The following is a 16,707-nucleotide window of genomic DNA, read 5'->3' as shown; positions in this document are numbered from 1 at the left end:
GACGGTAGCGCTCGAAGGTGGATGATATAAAAAATGGGTCATGCACCATAAACTCATGGGAAGACCGTTGATGGAATCGATGCAATCGACGCTCTCCTTGATGGGTTGCCAATTAAAGACCTGACGTTTGATGTTGACTCTTTTGAAGAAAAAGCCACACGATCGAACACCTCGAAATGTCGGCAACCGAAGCCCCGGTGAACGGCGGCCGTAACTATAACGGTCCTAAGGTAGCGAAATTCCTTGTCGGGTAAGTTCCGACCCGCACGAAAGGCGTAACGATCTGGGCACTGTCTCGGAGAGAGGCTCGGTGAAATAGACATGTCTGTGAAGATGCGGACTACCTGCACCTGGACAGAAAGACCCTATGAAGCTTCACTGTTCCCTGGGATTGGCTTTGGGCCTTTCCTGCGGAGCTTAGGTGGAGGGCGAAGAAGGCCCCCGGTAGCTCTAAGAACTCTATTATACGACCAGAGAGTTGAGGGCTACAGAAACTTTCTCATACGACCTGAGAGTTACATTAGCCACAATGCATCTCATGGACGATGCAAAACTATGGTAGTGCTCGAAGGTGAATGGTATAAAAAATGGGTCATGCACCATAAACTCATGGGAAGATCGTTGATGGAATCGATGCAATCGACGCTCCCTGGATGGGTTGCCAATCAAAGACCTAACATTTGATATTGACTCTTTTGAAGAAAGAGCCACACAATCGAATAGCTCGAAACGTCGCGGTAGCCCTGAGAACTCTAACACACATAGGGAAGGACGTGTCGAAGAGTTAGACATTAAGCAAAAGATCATGCAAAAACTCTTCAGCGATCTGACAAAATACTTCAGGACGTTTACACAAAAAATCCATTGTCGTCCAGCGGTCAGGATATCTGGCTTTCACCCAGGAGACCTGGGTTCGATTCCCGGCAATGGAATGTTATTTTCTTATTTCATTTTATTTTACAGTTTCTATCTTAGACTAAAAAGACTTTTTATGAACTTCGTACCTTTGTCAGAGTTATGTTATAGATATTTTGTTCAGTTTCAAATGGTTAATGCGATAATCCAGTCGTTTTCGAGGTCTCTCTTGTTGAACGACATCATGGTTGAAATGAGCAGGTGATTCAAATGGTTAATGCGATAATCCAGTCATTTTCGAAGTCTCTCTTGTTGAACGACGTCATGGTTGAGATGAGAAGGTGATTCAAATTGTTAATGCGATAATCCAGTCGTTTTCGAGGTCTCTCTTGTTGAACGACGTCATGGTTGAGATGAGCACTCGAGTGAGTTTGACAAGTTGGGCTGTAGAGAACCACACCTCAAGCCAAGTTCATGTGGGCTTAACAAACTTAAAATCCAAGAACACAACCCCTTAAATGTAAACCGGGATGCTAAGGAATTAAAAAGCTTTATTTTTTACGTAGAACAATACTTGAAGGTTACTGTTACTTGCTCATAGGACCTAAGAGTTACGTTGGTCGCAATGCATCTCATGGATGATGCAAAACTATGGTGGCGCTCGAAGGTGAATGCTATAAAAAATGGGTCATGCACCATAAACTCATGGGAAGACTATTGATCCAATCGATGCAATCGACAATCCTTCGGATGGGTTGCCAATCAAAGACCTGATGTTTGATGTTTGATGTTGACCGTTTTGAAGAAAGAGCCACACGATCGAACAGCTCGAAACGTCGCGGTAATTCTGAGAACTCTATCACACACATGAAAGGACGTGTCGAAGAGTTAGACATTACCCAAAACATCATAGTAAAACTCTTGAGCGATTAGACAAAAGACTTTAGGACAACTACACCAAAAATTCATTGTTGTCCAACGGTTTGGATATTTGGCTTTCACCTAGGAGATTCTGGTTTGATTCTCTGAAATTGAATATTATTTTCTTATTTCTTTTTATTTTATAGTTTCATCTTTTGTCACCAATTATATTTAAACTTTACCTCTTTTTGAGAGGCACTTTAATGGTCAAGTTCAATAGTATCTTAGATTAAGACTTTTATGAACATCGTATCTATGTTAGTGTTATGTTCTAGATATTTGTTTCAATTTCAACAAGTGGGGTTGAGGTGATTCAAATGGTTAATGCGATAATCCGGCTATTTTCAAGGTCTCTCTTGTTGAACGCCATCATGGTTGAGATGAGCACCCTAGTGAGTTTGACAAGGAGACTCGAATTTAAACTTTACCTATGTTTGAGAGGCACTATAATGGTCAAGTTCAATGGTATTTTAGATTAAAAAGACTTTGTTAGTGTTACTTTGTACCTTTGTTAGTGTTATGTTATAGACATTTGGTCAAGTTCAACAAGTGGAGTTGAGGTGATTCAAATGGTTAATGTCACTTTATTTGATTCAAATTGTTAATGTGATAATCCAGTTGAATAGTTACAGGTGCGGTGAACGTGGAGATTAAACACGTGACCTTCTGAGCTATCCCTGCTAACATTAAAAATAAAAATTCATAAGTAAAGCTATTTCCAATAATTCATTATATTTTAAAAAGAAATAATAATCAACTAAACTATAAGGTGCAATGAATGCAGATCGAACCAAGACCTTCCAATATTCAATCTAATGCTCTCCCAACTAAGCCATCCCAGATAACATAAAAAATTAATAATCACAAGTTTTAGATTGAATAGGCAAGTTATGCAACTTAGTCAACCTATGCCAGTTGGATAAAAAACCGTATTTCCACTAATTCATTATATTTTAAACATAAATAATCACTAATTTTGGAAAGAATAGTCAAATTATGCAATGTGAACCAAGTGCGGTGAACGGGATTGACTGACCTTCGGATCTTCAGTCTGACGCTCTCCCAACTGAGCTATCCCTGCAATCATTAGATATGAAAATTCATCAATTAAGATATTTTCGCTGATTCATTGAGATTTCAAAAGAAATAATGACTAATTTTTTTATTGAATAGTTAGGTTATGCAAATAGAAACAGGTGCGGTGAACGTGGAGATCGAACACGTGACCTTCAAATCTTAAATATGACGCTCTCTAAACTGAGCTATCCGTGCTAACATTAAAAATGAAAGTTTTTAAGTAAAGATATTTTCGCTAATTAATTTAAATTTTCTCGCTAATTAATTTAAATTTTAGAAAGAAATGATCACTAATTTTAGATTGAATAGTCAAATTGTGCAACGTGAACCATGTGTGGTGAACGTGGATCGAACACGAGACCTTCAAATCTTCAATCTAACGCTCTCTCAACTAAACTATCCACACTACTGTTAGAAATGAAAATTCATCAGTAAAGGTATTTTCGCTACTTCATTGAAATTTTAAATAGAAATAATCACTAATTTTTAATAAGATATTCAAGTTATCCAACTTGTATAAGGTGCGGTGAACTAGAACACGTTAGGTATTTCCGATAATTCATTGAGATTTCAGAAAGGAACAATGACTAATTTTAGATTGAATAGTCGGGTTATGCAACTAGAATAAGTTGCGGTGAACGTGGAGATCAAACACGACCTTCAAATCTTCAGTCTGACGCTCTCCCAACAGAGCTATCCCCGCTAATATTAAAAATGAAAATTCATAAGTAAAGGTATTTCCGCTAATTCATTATGTTTAAAAAAGAAATAATCACTAATTTTAGATTGAATAAGCAAGTTATGTTTTTAGATTGTATAGTCAGGTAATAAACTTGTATTAGGTGCGTTGAACGTGGATAAAACACGTGTGACCTTCAAATCTTCAGTCTAACAATCTCCCAACTAAGCTACTCTTGCTAACATTAAAAATTAATATTCATCAGTAAAGGTATTGGGTACACTTCTGAAAATTCAACAAAAAGCAATAGTATTAGATCGAGATGCCAGATTTAAATCTCGCTTCTGGAAAATTCAACAAAAGGCATTGGGTACGCAGTTATAGTATGACATTCCACCCATAAATAGATGGTCAAACAGAAATGCTCAAGTAAATATTGGAAGACATGTTGAGGGTATATGTGATGGATTTTCAGGAAGCTAGGATAAGTACCTACCCCTTATGAAATTCGCTTATAATAATACTTGCCAAGCCACCATAAAAATGGCCACATACGAGGTTCTTTATGGACGAAGATTTCGATCCCCTATCTTTTCAGAAGAAGGGGGGCAAACGACAACTATTGAGCCAGAGCTGGTGCAAATTACCAACGCCGCAGTCCAGAAGATTAAAGCTAGGATACAGACCGCACAAAGCCGAGAGAAAAGCTATGCAGACCTAAGGCGCAAGGACATGGAATTGTAGGTAGGGTGAAAAGGGGAAGCTAAGCCCTAGGTTTATCCGTCCCTTTGAGATATTAGAAAGGATTGGATCTGTGGCCCATAGAATCGGGCAATGCCCAAACTTGTCTGCAGTACATATATCTTTCATGTATCCATACTACGAAAGTATACCCTAGATCGTTCGCACGTACTGGCTCATGAAACTCTCTTCTTGAGAGATGACCTAACATATAAAGAAGACCCGATTCAAATAATAGACAAGAAAGTCAAATGATTGAGAAACAAGGAAATCTCTCTCGTTAAGGTCCTATGGAAGAATCATAGAGTAGAAGAATCCACTTGGGAAACAAAAGGCAAATAAGAACCTTGTACCCTGACCTATTTTAGAATAAGCACTTTCGATGACCGAAAGTTTTCAAAGGAGAGGAGAATTTGCAACACTCAAGGTCTCCAATAAGAGACAGTGTATAATCCCTACTAGGTTGTATCTAGAAGCAAAGAACAAGTAAAATTGAAAAAACATTAAGAAAATGGTACTTTTTCTAATTTTTATAAACTTCCCGAATCATTAAATTTTTTATAGAATAAGAATTACAAGGTGCTTAAAAAAGGAAGGCTCTGATCGGAGAAGACTTTCTGGCAGAAGATTCAGAAAAATAAAGAATGAAATTATAGAAATTCTAGACGTTTCAATCGTAGTGGAAAATCCGTCTATAAATTATGAATTAGGGTAGACTATTAGGGGCAAGAAGCAAGCTTAATCGAGTACCCAATCGAGAGATACAAGTTTTTTGTTTTGGGGTATCGTGTTCATGGGTTTACCTCGAATTCGAGAACTATAGTCCACTATTCATTTCCAAACTTGTTCCTGCACCTTCTAAATAAGTTTACCCATAAGTTTGGTGAAGGAAAGAGGTCCTCAAAGTGCTAGTAGGTTTTCACACGAATTAGTCCACGTTAGGTTACCCTCTAATGTTTTCCTAAGCAAAAACCTCAACTCCTAAAGCCTAACCGATGACATTATGTATAAACCTAGGTTCATGAATAATCCATGTACCAAGTACCGAGAACTATGTGAATAACATGCTAAATAAGTTGCTAGGATCCATACCCATAAGTAACCATTATCTGCATTACGATGTGTACTAAAAGGCCCCTATTCCTCTTTAGGTAGGATGTCCGGCAATATGTATCATGAGCTGGATGTTATGATAGGCCTACCTTTCCCATCAGCTAAACGAGATGTCCTGCACAACGATTTACCAGTAGGATTACATGATTATGACGACACCACTCATGTGTTCATGGGGAGAAAATTGAAGGTTATTTTAGGGGAAGGTTTTCAGGATCAGTATATGATACATAACACGATGACCTCTAAGTTCTCAGATCCTGAAAACATAACAAGAAGTAATATCCTAGCTTAAGGTCGCGATTAAAAACCTTCTAGTAGGCTACTTACTAAGTTTTACTCACTCCATGTTTATCATTTTTTTTCAAGTAACTAAGAGTTGGTCGTGGATGAGTGGACTTTGGAGTGTGGGCTATGGACTAACTTCTATTTTTAATCTAGTATTTTTTGTTCATCTTTTGAGTCTGCTTCTTATTTTGTGTTTGTAACGAATATGTATATGTAACACCCAAAAATGAAGGAAATTAGCTCCCATAAGAATAAGTCACTCATGAAAGACCCAAAGGATAGAAAGGAAAAAAACTTAAAGGATTAAGGAAGAATAAAGGACTTAGTCAAGTCACTCGTGTACCCTAACAAGTGATTTCAAGGAGTTAAAGGCCTTTTGAAAAGGATTGGAGAGGAAAAAGTAAATGAAAAGGGCAAAAAAGTAATTTTATCAATTATCAAGAATCTTTCCGGATTTGTAATTCCTTATCTAGAAGGAAACTCAAGATTCAATTAAGTGAAAAATGATCAAAAAGCGATGAGGAATTTGTAGAAAAATTATGGATTTTTCGAGAAAAATAATAATAAAATATTCGGAAAGTGGCAAATTACCAAAATACCCCTAGAAGAATGGATAACTACAGAAATGCCACTCTAATTAGAATCAGAGAATCTACCGTGACCATCCGAGCAAAATCCTTCGAACTCAAATTTCAACCGTCGGATCTCCTCCAAAATTTGATATGATCTAGAACGAACACGCACGGATCATCACATCCAACGACTAGTATTCAAAGCCAAGATCGGTAAGGATATGATTGGAGTTGATATCTCTGAAAAATTATCCAGAAAGTTCGATCTCTAAATAACGAAGATTCTGGAGCTCTCAATGTCGATTTAAGCTCCTCTTATAAAATCTGAAGTAGGAGAAACAATACGGAATAAGAATCGAGAAAGGTCGATCCCCCAATCAAAGGCAATAAGCGTTTAGATTCTGGGTCTCCTACTCTCAGATTTCTTCCAAATTCGAGAGCAATCCTCCACCATTTCTCAAAATTTGACATTTTCTCGAGTTTTCTCAATTTTAACCCCATTCCAGAGCGATTCTCATAGAAAATCTTATGGTTTCAGAAACTAGACACAATAAGGAGTATGTGGAAGGAAATTTAAAAGTAATTCAGATACTGGAAGCTCAAGAATGGACGTCCCAAACGTCGACGACGAGGCAAGTAGCCACCTTGGACTTTTTGTTAAGAAATACTTGTAGAAATTGCTTAGATTTTCATATGAACCCTAAACCAAGTATGAATTAAGGATATATAAAAAAAAACCCAAAGAACCGTGAGTTAAGACCCTGAACCGATCAAATAGCTCAAGATTTAAGTAACGTTAAAATTGATGGTGTTAATATAACACATGCAGAAGCAATTTGGATCTTAGGCACGTTTAGAACATCAAGGTTTTTCACCAAACTTGGGAGGGATTTTGTATATATGAAGAGAGTGTTTGTGAGAGGTTTTTTCTCAAGGTTTTTCACCAAGAAGAAGACCTTCAATGTACCATGATCACTCTATTTAAAGAGTCATGTTTGCATGTTAATTCAAATTTGAGTTCACCAAATTTTGACACTCAAAATTCCACTCAAATGTTTGGGATTATGTGGCAAGCATGCATGTTTGAGTTAACGAAATTTTGACACTTAAAATTCCACTCAAACTTGTGGGGTTTATTTGGCAAGCATGAAAGTTTGGTTAAACCAAATTTTGACACCTCAAAATTCCACTAACATGTATTTTTCCATTAAATGAAGTCAACATTTTGACTTTCTTCATTTTAATTCAACCATTAATTTGAATAATCAATTTCAAATTAAAGTAACATTAAATGATTAATTAAACTATTTAATTAATATTTAATATTAATTCAAATGCCAATCCCAATCAATTCCGACACATAATTGATTAAGATATTTAAATCTTATTTAAATATCTCATATTATCTCTTTTTGTTTAATTCGTAAATAAAACAAAAATGCAGTTAAATATATTGTATATATGTAGCGCATATTTCCTAATTTGAATTCGAACACTTCGAACTCACTTGTCACACTGTTCTATGGTTTAGTCCGATATGAGCTAGCAGAGGGACCTAATGGACCTGTAGATCATGGGCTCCAACGATCCAAGATTAACAGGTTAAACTCATTAACCTAGTTAACCAACATTCGTTAACTACTAGGACACTCCACTATAGCCTAGTAGTTGCACTACCTGCACTATAGATATATTTCTGTCCATTTGATATAACCATGATTAGTAAGTCGATCCTTCACAGGTTGTTCGTAACTAGACCTGGGTCAATTTACCGTTTTACCCCTACAGTTACTTCTTGTTCCTTATGTCTCACTGATCCTCTAATGAACAATTGGTTTGTGGTCCAACCAGTAAACCGAATCCCTCTTAGGCCAATGGGAGGGTGGGGCCCCTTGTTCAAGACCTGGAGTCAGTGCTTAAGGGAACTACCTCTCTTCTATCCCTAAAAGTGGGTAGGAGTGAATTCTATCTTGCACCCCACGTCCCCAGCCATTCACCCAGTCTTACCCCTGAAATGGGAGGCCTATTGAGTCGGTGAACTAGAGTCACTCTCACCCATGCAAATCTAAGGATAATTCCGAATAAACAGGAGTTCATTGTTAGCTCAGGATTAAAATCGAGTTACCTAGGTTATCGAATGAAAAGAAAATCAGTCTCAATAGTAAACGACATTATAAAGTGAGAGTGGTTTTCTTCATGGTCCGATCTTATGCAATACTCATTGCATAGGACGCCCCCACTCACATGTCTCCACATGTACAATTTAGTGATCACATTGTTTATATCATATACAAAAGTGGGCCGCATCCATAGTGTCCCCAGAATAAGATACTCAGCCTTATCCTTATACTATAGATCATTTTGACTATATACTTGAACTCGATCCACTCTTATGTCTCTACATATAGTTCAAGTAATCATACTATAGCCAGAGTGTTCTTAATTTATTTGATTTAGATTAATGATCGTAAAATTCACTTTATTCAATAACAATCTTTACTGAATAAACAACAATAATAACTTTCTTGAAAATAGAATATCTTTTTGTTTACAAACTATGAGTTTTAGGACATAAAACCCAACAAACTCCCACTTGGACTAAAACTCTAGTGGGGTTTTATAACGTTGAGTAGAGAGAAATACAATAAACTAGGGCATCACATACTCATGCCATTTCTCCCACTTGCCCTAGATTACATAACTCGTAGTCCTAGACTCACTAGGTGCCCTTCAAACACTTCAGCCGTGAGGGGCTTTGTAAATGGATTAGCAATGTTGTGCTCTGAAGCTATCTGTGTGACGATCACATCTCCTCGTTGCACAATCTCCCTTATGAGATGATATTTGCGCTCAATATGTTTTTCTCGCTTATGGCTTCTTGGTTCTTTTGAATTTGCAACTGCTCCACTGTTATCACAATAAAGAGTGACGGGAAGATGCATATTTGGAACGACTTCCAAATCAGTTAAGAACTTCCTAAGTCATACAGATTCTTTCGCTGCTTCACAAGCAGCAAGATACTTAGCCTCCATGGTGGAATCAGCAATGCAGCCTTGCTTTATGCTTCTCCATATTATTGCTCCTCCATTCAGAGTGAAGACAGATCATGATGTCGATTTTCTCGAATCTACATCGGTCTGAAAATCTGAGACAGTGTACCCTGTAAGGATCAGATCCTTAGCACCGTACATTAGCATATAGTCCCTCGTTCTCCTAAGATACTTGAGGATATTCTTAACGGCAGTCCAATGAGCACGTCCTGGATTGGACTGATATCTGCTGACAATTCCCACAGCATAGCATATGTCGGGTCGGGTACATAGCATGGCATACATCAGACTGCCGACCGCTGATGCATAGGGAATGTGTCTCATATCCTCAACTTCTTGAGGTGTCTTAGGACTTTGTTCCTTCGACAAATGAACTCCATGCCTGAAAGGTAATAATCCTTTCTTGGAGTCCTGCATCTTATATCGAATCAACATTTTGTCGATGTACGATGCCTGAGACAATGCTAGTGTTTTGTTCTTGCGATTCCGAACAATTTGGATTCCAAGAACAAACTGAGCCTCTCCCAAATCTTTCATTTGGAATTGTGTCGCTAGCCAATGCTTAATGTCAGTCAGAAATCCCACATTATTTCCAATGAGTAGGATATCGTCAACGTACAACACCAGGAAAGCTACTGTAGAGTTGACTATCCTTTTATAAACACGAGGTTCGTCAACATTTTGTTTAAAGCCATAAGATTTGATCGTAGTATCAAACTTTATATTCAAGGATCGAGATGCTTGCTTCAACTCATAAATGGATCTTTTAAGCTTGCAAACTCTTTGCTTGTGATCCTGTTCAATGAACCCCTCTGGTTGAGCCATATAGATACTCTCTTCAAGATTTCCGTTTAGAAAGGCTGTCTTAACATCCATTTGCCAAATTTCATAATCATAAAATGTGGCAATAGACAAGAGTATTCTAATCGATTTAAGCCTAGCAACAGGAGAGAAGGTTTCTTCATAGTCCACCCCCTCTCTTTGGGTATAACCCTTTGCTACTAGTCGAGCTTTAAAGGTCTGTACCTTACCGGTTTGGTCTCGTTTTCTCTTATAGATCCATTTGCAACCAATAGATTTTACCCCATCTGGTTGATCTATAAGTTCCCAGACTGAATTGAAGTACATTGACTCCATTTCAAGATTCATGGCTTTAATCCACTGATCTCTATCTTCATCATTCATTGCCTGTTTATAGGTCAATGGATCCTCAACGCCATCATCAGGTATGATGACTTGAGTTTCTGCTAAATCCAAGTAACGATCGGGTTGAGTTATAACCCTCCCACTACGTCGAGGCATTCTCAACTCTTGAGAAGGATGTGATTGACCAGAAGTGTCAGCTCCATCAACAACTCTAGTTGAAGAACCAGCTTGATCAACAACTCTTGTTCTTTTATCAGTAGCTTCTTTAGAAATCTCACTTAATACTAGTTTGCTACGAGGTTGATGATTTCTTACGTGGTCTTCCTCTAAGAATGTAGCGTTTGTTGATACAAACACTCTATTTTCTTGAGGGTCATAAAACAAACCACTTTTCGTCTCTTTGGGGTATCCTACGAATAGACATAATTTTGAACGACGTTCTAATTTCTTGGAGTTTTGCAACAACACATGTGCTGGACATCCCCAAATTCTGAAGTGACGTAAACTACTTTTGCGCCCTTTCCATAACTCATAAGGTGTTTCTGAAACACTCTTAGTAGGAACCATGTTCAAAATGTATGTAGCAGTCTCCACTGCATATCCCCAAAATGGATCGGGTAATTGAGCAAAACTCATCATAGACCGAACCATGTCTAATAGAGTTCTATTTCTCCTTTCTGATACACCATTTTGTTGAGGCATACCAGGGGCTGAGAGTTGAGACCTTATTCCATGTTCTATCATATAGTCCTGAAATCTTAAGTCCATGTACTCTCCTTCTCGATCTGATCGAAGTGTTTTAATAGTTTTACCTAATAGATTCTCAACCTCAGTCTTATACTCTCTAAATTTTTCAAGAGCTTCGAACTTGTGATGCATTAGGTAAAGATAGTCTCATACCTTGAATAATCATCAATAAAACTGATGAAATATTTATACCCTCCTCATGCTTTGACATTCATTGGACCACAGAGATCTGTATGCACGAGTTCTAAGGTTTTTTTGGCTCTATAACCTTTTTCGGAAAATGATCGTTTAGTCATTTTACCCTCAAGACAAGACTCACATGGAGGTAAAGAGTTGTCTTCTAACTCATTTAGAAGTCCTCTTTTAACCAATCTCTCAATCCTATTGAGATTAATGTGGCCTAGTCTTAAGTGCCAAAGATAGGTATTAGGAGAAATCTTTTGTCGTTTATTTTGAGTTTCAGCTGTTTTAAACATCTCGGTATTTAAAATAGCTTTTGTTTCGCTCGGTTTTAACATATATAAGTTGTTTTCTAGTTTTGCAGAACAAATATGAATACCTCTTTTGCAAATGAACACTTCATTGATTTCAAAAGATACTTTATACAATTATTCTAATAAACAAGAGATAGATATTAGATTTCTTTTCATTTCAGGAACAAAAAGTACATTATCTAATATAATGAATCTATCTCCAAAAAACAACTTTAAATTTCCTACTGATCTTGCTGAGACAACCTCTCCTGTTTCAACCCAGAGTGTTATCTCGTCGTCCGCAAGCATTCTTCAGGAGCTAGTTTCCTGGTAAAAAGAACAAATATGATTAGTCGCCCCTGAATCTAGTATCCAAGTTGAGTTGTCATACTCTACTAAACATATGTCTACAACGAGTAAATCATATTTACCTTGTTGTGTCTTTTTGGCTTTCTTCTCTGCAAGGTATTTTGGGCAGTTTCTTTTCCAGTGCCCGTTTTCGTTGCAATGGAAACATTTTCCTTTATCTGCTTTTTGAACCTTGTGTTTGCGGTCAGTAGGAATCTTATTTTTCCCTTTACCCTTCTTCTTCATCAAAACACTTTTAGAAGTTGAAGGTCCAGACTTATTTTTGGAGGACGATCCTCGTAGTAATTTCTTGGAGATACCAACATTTGCTTCTCCTGTTTGTCCCTTGTTCGTTAAGAGGGACTGGTAAGTCTGTAGCTCATTGAGAAGAGCAGTCAATTTATATTCTATTTTATTCATTACCACATTGGTGCGGAACTGAAAGAAGCTCTTCGGAAGAGACATCATGATAAAACTTACTCGACTCTTCTCATCAATGACAGCTTCATTTTCTTCTGCCACATTGAAATGGACCATCATGTCCAGGACATGTTCTCTAACTGAGGTCCCTTCTTTCGTACGGCAGTTGTAAATGTATTTTATGGCTTCATGTCTAAGGGAGAAGGACGGTTGTCCAAACATCCCTTTTAGAGATTCCATAATCTCTTTAGCAGTACCCATAAGATCGTGTTTCTTAGTCAAAACATCATATATGCTGGCTAGAATGTACACTCGGGCTTTTGTCATTTGCCTATATCCATCTGCCATATGCATCCCGAACTGTTCGGTTTGCATTTGAGCTGGGGTTTGGAGGACACTCCTCAGTTAAAACAAACTTTAAATCATCAATGACCACTATTGTGTTTAGGTTTGATTTCCAAGTTGTGTAATTGTCGCCGTTTAATTTCTTAGAAGCGAGTAATCATACTATTGAGTTTGTCATGCTGTGATATAAAGAAAATTCTATTAGTGATTTGACTTAATCCTATTTAATCCAATTAGTTTTAGCAAATGTAATAATGTACCCAAATCATTATTAATTTGCAACGATACTTTAGTGAGTTAGAGCAACTGCTACCGAGGGGCAGTCAATCACTCATTCATTAAACCAAGACATTCTTGACTTAAACACTAATCCCAGAATAACTCTTGTTCCTATAGCATTCTTAGTTATCGCTGTTTTGGTTAAGAATATACCAACTCTTAGTATTTCTTCGTAAGTGTGACCCGCCATTTTCTGACCTCATAGATCGATCCCAACAATGCTATCGAATGAAAAAGCCAAAGTTGGGAACGGACCTAAGAAATCCTATCCATTTCTGGAGTTTGCGTTGTTTCGACTCCCATGTTACGACCCTCCGAATGGGTAGTTGCTCTAGGGCAACATGCAGGTGGAACATGGGAATCTCACGGTGCAACCTAGTGGTGGAGACCATAGGACGTATTTGATATACTTCCTTCTCCCACTTACTATAAATACTTTCTCTATTCACCTTGTTATTGACTCATGCAAATACCTTCCGAATGGAGGACGCTCCCAGGGCGACACGAGGCCGAGCATGAATCTCACTGTGTGAATTTTACAGAGAGCGTAAAAAGAAAACGATGTATCTTATACACCTTTTTCCTCCCACTAAGTATTTTAGATGGTTGGGTATACTCATTACTTAACTATATTCTGGCTAATTAAATATAACGTAAGTCTAGGTGATTTTTCTAAATTTTACATCACTTAAGCATGCTCATAAAACTGGGCTAACTAAGCTCAAGTACTGGTCCGATCTCCAGGTAGTAGGTGTTCCGTAGACCGTCAACTTAAGTACCTCCAGCCTTAGACAAGATCGTGCCAGGTGAGCTTTCTCGTAACCGCAATTTTGTAAGACATCGACCTATTTTAACTATTAAAATTGATCGTGCTCGGTTCTTAACCCTAAGTGAGTATGCACTTATCTTTATTATAGATTTTAATGTCTATCTCGTTTTATGACGTTGAAAATAACCTATAACATGCATCCAACATGCTTTATATAACAATTATATAATCATCCATTCCATGCAATAATATAACAATTTATATCTATCACTCATGGAACCCTAAACATGCATACTATACATTATAACACTTATAATATACTTGGAATGCATGAAACATGCTTAGCCTATGGTGGGATTTTAAATCTATATGACATACTTTATGCATATAAATTTTCTATTTAATTAAAACATACATTCATAATGCATAATTAATTAAACACACTAAAGTGGGTTGGTTTTGGCATTTTAAAGCAAGCAATTAACTAAATTATTTCATTAATAATTAAAAATAACTTGAGCCATTCCCGAGGATCACGAACTGGGCGAACCAACCCTTAAAAACGTTGAATCGGACCCCAACGGCAAAAAAACATCCGAACCGCCTCTTCCATCTTCTTCGGTTCAGCTTGATATCTCTTCCATTTTTGAACAATTACAACCTAAAATGGACTCTAATGACTCCATAAAAATTACAAACCTTTCTTCATTCATTAAAGCCCATACACATTAGGCTTATTACAATAATTGTATCAAATGGAAGCATAAAAAAATGCCAAAACCAAAACTAAAACCATCCACTTTAGCAACCACAAATTTCATTCATGAAATGGTACCCACCATGATCAAATTAATGTAAATAAAGTGCCTAAAACTTGATCTGATACCAATTGATGGTGTTAATATAACACATGCGGAAGCAATTTGGATCTTAGGCACTTTTAGAACATCAATTATAGTAAATAACTAGCATGTTCATAAGTATTAAAACTTAATGAGTTTAGATACTAACTTTTTGTAGTTCAAACTCCTTTTTCCTCACGAACAGGTTTCGAACCACCACTAGTGTCTTCTCCACTATCCTCCGGCCTTAGAACGGGATTGTGGAATCCGGTGAGTGACTAAACTTGGAAGAGATTTTGTATATGAAGAGAGTGTTTGTGAGAGGTTTTTTCTCAAGGTTTTTCACCAAGAAGAAGAAGACCTTCCATGTACCATGATCACTCTATTTAAAGAGTCATGTTTGCATGTTAATGCAAATTTGAGTTCACCAAATTTTGACACTCATAATTCTACTCAAATGTTTGGGATTATGTGGCAAGCATGCATGTCTAAGTGGTATGATTATCGTTTTGGGTGTGAGACGTCTCAAGTTCGATTCTCAAAATGCCCCCAACTATATTATATCAAAATGAATTATGCCAGATAATATAATTTAAAATGTGGTTTTTAAACATTGAACCAAGAATATGAGAATAGAGAATGAAACATATTCTAGGAAGAATAAAGATTGTCTCGAGCCGCTCTTCAAAAAGAGCATTACACAAATTGTTCTATTGTATTCTTTCTAGGAACTTTTCAGTCAAATAGGTCATTCACAATCCTTTTAAGGAAGATGCGCCGAAATAACTGATGAAGAAGTTTCAGAGAGCCATAGGTTCGAATCCTGTCACCTTGATGTGTTATTCTCAAGGGCCCAAGTGCAAAGCCCCGTAGTCTATCCGTAGTTTCAGAGAGCCATAGGTTCGAATCTGTTGATGTGTTGTTAATATAACACTTGCGGAAGCAATTTGGACTTTAGGCACTTTTAGAACATCAATTATAGTAAATAACTAGCATGTTCATAAGTATTAAAACTTAATGAGTTTAGATACTAACTTTTTGTAGTTCAAACTCCTTTTTCCTCACGAACCGGTTTCGAACCACCACTAGTGATTTCAACACTATCCTCCGGCCTTAGAACGAGATTGTGGAATCCGGTGAGTGACTAAACTTAGGAAGGATTTTGTATATGTGAAGAGAGTGTTTGTGAAGAAGAAGCCCTTCCATGTACCATGATCACTTTATTTAAAGAGTTATGTTTCCATGTTCATGCAAATTTGAGATCACCAAATTTTGACATTTAAAATTCCACTCAAATGTTTGGGATCATGTGGCAAGCATGCATGTTTAAAATTTTAACACTCAAAATTCTACTCAAACTTGTGGGGTTTATTTGGAAAGCATGCAAGTTTGGTTAAACCAAATTTTGACACCTCAAAATTCCACTAACATGGATTTTTCCATTAAATGAAGTCAACATTTTGACTTTCTTTATTTTAATTCAACAATTCATTTGAATAATGAATTTCAAATTAAAGTAACATTAAATGATTAATTAAACTATTTAATTAATATTTAATATTAATTCAAATGTCAATCCCAATCAATTCTGACACATAATTGATTAGGATATTTAAATCTTATTTAAATATCTTAGATTCTATTTTTTTGTTTAATTTGTAAATAAAACAAAAATGCGGTTAAATATATCATATATATGTAGCGCAATTCCCTAATTTGAATTCGAACACTTCGAACTCACTCGTCACACTGTTCTATGGTTTAGTCCGATATGAGCTAGCATAGGGATCTAATGGACCTATAGATCATGGGCTTCAATGATCTAAGATTAACCGGTTAAACTCATTAACCTTGTTAACCAACATTCGTTAACTACTAGGACACTCCACTATAGCCTAGTAGTTGCACTCCTCCACTATAGATATATTTCTGTCCATTTGATATAACCATGATTAGTAAGTCGATCCTTCACAGGTTGTTCGTAACTAGACCTGGGTCAATTTACCGTTCTACCCCTAAAGTTACTTCTTGTTCCTTATGTC

The 16,707-nt window shown here is 36.8% G+C and overlaps 1 non-coding gene across 1 annotated transcript; it reads left to right on the top strand.

The window, feature by feature from the left end:
* Positions 1-860: 860 nt before the first annotated feature.
* TRNAE-UUC (transfer RNA glutamic acid (anticodon UUC)) lies at positions 861-932 on the top strand. Its single transcript has one exon. It is a non-coding gene; the product is annotated as a tRNA-Glu (tRNA).
* The last annotated feature ends 15,775 nt before the right edge of the window (positions 933-16,707 follow it).

Source organism: Cucurbita pepo, unplaced genomic scaffold (assembly GCF_057944985.1).
Source record: "Cucurbita pepo subsp. pepo isolate OVF unplaced genomic scaffold, ASM5794498v1 scafford_2, whole genome shotgun sequence".
Lineage (NCBI taxonomy): Eukaryota > Viridiplantae > Streptophyta > Magnoliopsida > Cucurbitales > Cucurbitaceae > Cucurbita > Cucurbita pepo.
Note: the sequence above shows the minus strand (reverse complement) of the source record. Positions and strands in the feature narration are given on the sequence as shown.